Source organism: Orycteropus afer, unplaced genomic scaffold (assembly GCF_000298275.1).
Source record: "Orycteropus afer afer isolate SDZICR_OR568_19922 unplaced genomic scaffold, OryAfe1.0 scaffold00364, whole genome shotgun sequence".
Lineage (NCBI taxonomy): Eukaryota > Metazoa > Chordata > Mammalia > Tubulidentata > Orycteropodidae > Orycteropus > Orycteropus afer.
In genome coordinates this window covers 1,358,194-1,363,492 of record NW_006921951.1, presented here as the reverse complement: position 1 = coordinate 1,363,492, position 5,299 = coordinate 1,358,194, and positions in this window count along the sequence as shown.

Below are 5,299 nucleotides of genomic sequence, written 5' to 3'. Positions count from 1 at the left end.
GAATTATTCAGTAAGGTATGCATATAACATATGAAAAAGCTATCAAATCTTCATAACAGAATAATTTTTGAACAATTTGAAAAAAAAGGGAATTTTGGATGACTTAAAGTAAAAATATTAACAATAAACAATAAATATATTACAATAAAAATATTACAATAAAAATCAAAGACTGTATGTTCATTTGAAGTGTCTGTGGTAGTTAAGGTTGTGTGTCAACTTGGCTGGGCCATGGTTTAATGGCTGGTTAGCTGGATGAAGCTATTCTCCATGATGAAATTATAATCACTTCCATGGTAGAATCTTCTATGAGCAGCTAAGTAGTTGTTTTTGGCGTATGGCCTGCTTCCACTATATAAGGAGAAGCTTTGAAAAAGTCTGTAGAGTTTTGGCACTTTGGATCCTGCTTTTGGCTTAGTCTTTATCTTCAGTTTCTGAACTTAAACCAGTGACCTGCCGTGTTGAATGCCAGCCTTGGGATTGTGCCATTTTACCTGTCAATTTTGTCTTCATCAGCCTCAGCAGCCAGCAGCTGCATGAGTCAGAAAAAGCCTCAAGTTCTAGTGGGCCTGGAACAAGAGGTAGAGCTGAAGCCCAAGGTAAAGGGGCTTCACCCAGACCCTAAAGCTGGTACTTTGAACTCAGACTTCTAGCTTCCTAAACTGTATGAGAATAAATTTCAGTTTGATAAATCCATCCATTTATGGTATTTCTGTTATAGCAGCACTTAGAGAACCAAAATAGTGTCTGAGGAAACTTTTTAATTAAGGTTTGATAACTCGAAGTTATAAACCGAAAATGTTTTCAGAAGAAAATTATAATGTTGTTGTTGTTATGTGCCGTCAAGTCGGACCCAACTCATAGCGACCCCTCTTGGATTGCTGAGGCAATACCACTACAGAAGTAGATTGCCCAACAGAAAAATGATAAATATAAAAATAAAAATAATGAGGGATAATGTTAAAATAATAACAAAAAGTATGCTAATAAGACATCTAATACCTCTGAAAATTTTTGGAATTGATATTTAATAAGAAAAAGAAAGAAGTATGCTTAAATTTTAAGTACACAGATCAGGCAATCTACTTCCATAGTGATACTGCCTTGGAAACCCAAGGAGAGGTCGCTGTGAGTTGGAGCCACTTGACGGCACTTAACAACAACAACAACAACAACAACAACAACAACAAATACTTCTCAGACTTAACCAAGCACCTTGTAATACTAGTTTTCTGGATTTGAAGGCTTAAGACATTACTCTCATGAGACAACCTAGTCAATTGGCATAATACAGTTCACAAAGCTCATGTCCTACATCTTAGTGAGATAAGAATGTCTGAGCTCTTAAAATCTTGAGAGTACCCATCTAAGATATGACTATTGCTCTCTACTTGTCAACAGCAAGACAGAAAAAGGGAAAACAAAGTTTCAGAGAAGAAATCAGTCTACAGGGCTAATAGTTTATATGAATCAGGGCCTCAAATATCTTGAGACCTGAACAAATGGTGCCCAACTACCACTATTGCCTATTCTAATCAGAGCACAATTGATATATGTGGATGTTGTTGTTGTTGTTATGTGCCGTCGAGTCGGACCCGACCCATAGTGACCCCTCCTTGGGTTTCCGAGGCAGTATCACTACAGAAGTAGATTGCCCCATCTTCCTTCCGAGGAGTGGCTGGTGGGTTTGAACCGCCAGCCTTCTGGTTAGCAGTCAAGTGCCTTAGCCATTATGCTACCAGAGCTCCCATATGTGGATAGAACAGGAGAAAAATGGGAAGAGAATTCAAACTTTTTAAAAAATCTATACTTACTGGATCAGTTAAGAGTAAAGTGCTCCCTGAGACTATCACCCTGAGACACTTTTTAAAATCTTGAAATTAAACTATACCCTGAGCTCACTTTTAATGAAATAATAGAATGGTACGAAAAATAAAGAATATTATCCATGAGTATGGTGCAAAATTAAAAAATGCTTTTTGAGACCAAAAGGCCAACAATTACTCTATAGCAAAAGATAAGGGGATAGGGCAATTAGAGTATGAGTAACAGAGCAATCAGAATGCAATTAAAGAAAATATTGACACTGTAAAAAATTTAATTAATGTCACTGCATAATTTGTATCAAAAAAAAAAAAAAAATCTCACTGCCACCGAGTCAGCTCCAGCTCATAGTGATCCTTTTTTGGGTTTCTGAGGTGGTATCTCCACAGAAGGAGATTGCCCATTCTTACTTCCAAGGAGTGGCTGGTGGGTTTGAACATCCAGCCTTCTGGTTAACACTATACCACCAGAGCTCCTGAGTCATTTGTATAGAAATTGTCAAATGGGAACTTAGTTTATGGAAAACAATAAAATATCACTTAATAATATTAGTCTACATACAAAATTTAGGATTATCCCAAAATAATAACAAAGGAATATAAAACTCACAGGACAATTTTGGTTCTCTAAGTGCTGCTATAACAGAAATACCATATGTGGATTGATTTAACAAACTGGAATAATGACAAAAAAGGAAAGACAAATGAAACAACTATGAGTTAGGAGATTCAGACACACATGCATCAGTAACTACATTAAATATGAATTAAAAAGTTCTTTCAATTAAAAATTTTCTCAGATAAGACAGACATACATGAACATCTAAATTCTGACTCAAAATGTATAAGTGTTTATGAAGAAAAACAATATGTTGAGTTGAAATAAGTGGGAATATCTGTGCCATAAAAGTGCTCTCCTAAATAAAGCTTCTTTCACTAAACATGATGAGAGAACTTGAGTCTAGAGACAAACACAGCCATTTGTGGTCAATTTGATCTTTGATAAGGGTGCTAAAAAAGCCAAGTGGGGGTAAATGAGTCTCTTTCATAAATAGTACTGAGACAACTGGACCTCCACAAGCAAAAGAATGAAATTGGACCTATACTTCAAACCATATACAGAAGATAACTCATGATCAATCTATCATAGACCTGCATGTACAACCTAGAATTGTAACATTTCTGGGAAAAAACAGGAGTAATGTTCCTGGGCCCAGGCTTCAAAAGATTCTTAGAGATGACACCAAAAGCACAAACAAAAAAAGACAAAGGAGATAAATGGAATTTCATTCAAATTAGAATTGCCTGTACTTCAAAGAACTTTATCTACAAAATGAAGAGACGACCTACAACTGTGAGAAAATTTTGGGAAACCATATAACAGATAGTGGTCTGACATCATATCTATCTATCTATCTATCTATCTATCTATCTAAAGAAAGAAAAACCTTGCACTTCTTCATAACAAAAATACAAGCAACACAATTGAAAAATCAGCAAAGAGACTTCATAGACATTTCATCAAAGTCCATACAAACGACCTACAAGAATATGAAAAGATACCATTAGGGAGATGCAAATCAAAACCACAATGAGATAAGACTTACCTCCCACTAGGATTGCTATTATTATTTTTTTTAAAAGAAAAGATAAAATAGATAGTAAGTGTTTGTGAGGATATGGAGAACCCTCATGTATTGCCAGTGGGAATGTAAAATAGTATAGCCACTATGGAAAACAAGTTGAGCACTACCTCAAAATGTTAAATATAGAGCTATGACCCAGAAATTTCCCTCATAAGTGATTTCCAGGAGACTTGAAAGTAGTAGTGGAAACAGACGCATGCACACCAATACTCATTTCAGCACTATTCACAATAGCCAAGAGGTGGAATCAACACAAGTTCCCCTGAACAAATGAATAGTTAAACAAAGTATGGTACATACATACAATGGAATACAGTCTCTGACATGAAGAAAAATGAAGTCCTGATACATAAGGATGAATCTTGAAAACCTTAAGTTGAGTGAAATAAGTCAATCACAAGAGGGCAAATATTGTGTGATCTGACTAATATAAAATGCCCAGAATAGGCAAATGTATAGAGATCAGAGTTGGATAGTGGTTTCCAGGAGCAGTAGGGATAGGGAAAATGGAGAGTCATTGTTTAGGTAGCATTGAGTTTGAGATTTTCTTTACAATGTTGGAAAATTTGGCAATGAATATTGGTGATGTTTGCACAACATGATTCATGTAATTGGTGTCACTGAAGTTACATGTGAAGAATGTTGAAATGGTAATGTTGGGTTATCCATATTTTTATAATAATATAATTATAATAATAAAAACTAATAGTAAAAATTACAACCCAACAGATGATGATTCTAACTTAGTATTTCCTTAATGACATATAATCAAAACATACAAAGAAAAAATGATCAAAGATCAAAGTAAGAAAAAGAAATAACTATAATTATGATAAATCAAAAAACAAACTCACTGCCATTGAGTTGATTCTGACTTACAGTGACACCCATTGAGTTTCCAAGGCTATAAATCTTTACAGGAGTAGATTGTCTCATGCTCTTCCTGCCAAGCACCTGGTGGGTTTGAACCATTGACTTTCTGACTAGCAGCCATATGTCTTAACCACTATACCACCAGATCTTATAATTATGATAGAGAATTATAAAAAATTATGGTACCTAATAGAATAGCAAGGAATCCTGGTGGGACAGTTAAGTGCTTGGCTGTTAACTGAAAAGCCAGCTGTTCAAACTCACCAGCAGTTCTTGAGTTGTTGCAGTCTGCTTCCGTAAAGATTGCAGGCTAGAAAACTCAATGAGGCAGTTGTACTCTCTCCCATAGGGTTCCTATGACTCAAAATTTGACTTGATGGCAACGGGTTTTGTTTTGCTCTCTCTCTCTTTTTAATAGAACAGCTGGAAAAATAGACATTAAGAAAATAGAAAATGTGTGACTGAACAACACAATAACACTAAAGAAAAGGAAGACACAGAGAAATGCACTGGAGGTACAGACAACAAAGACAAACACTTTTACATATTCAATACTGCATTATCAGTAATAATAAACATTAATCTATAAGCAGATACGTAGGTAGACAGATTGAATAATCATGTATGTCTAGGCAACAATCCATGACCATATATAAGTTTGGCAGATGATACTTCTACATATGCACTTATATGTGCTGTAAGAATGGCCCTATAAATAGAACTAATGGGGGCAAAGTTATTATAACTTCTTAGCTACAGTCAATGACTGGAGAGATTGAGTTGTTGGACCTGTGGTCTCAGGATCATGGTTGTGTTGTTGTTATTTGCCGTCGAGTTGGCCCTGACTCATAGCGACACCTCCTTGGGTTTCCGAGGCAGTATCACTACGGAAGTAGGATTGCCCAACCTTCCTTCCGAGGAGTGGCTGGTGGGTTTGAACCGCCAGCCTTCTGGTTA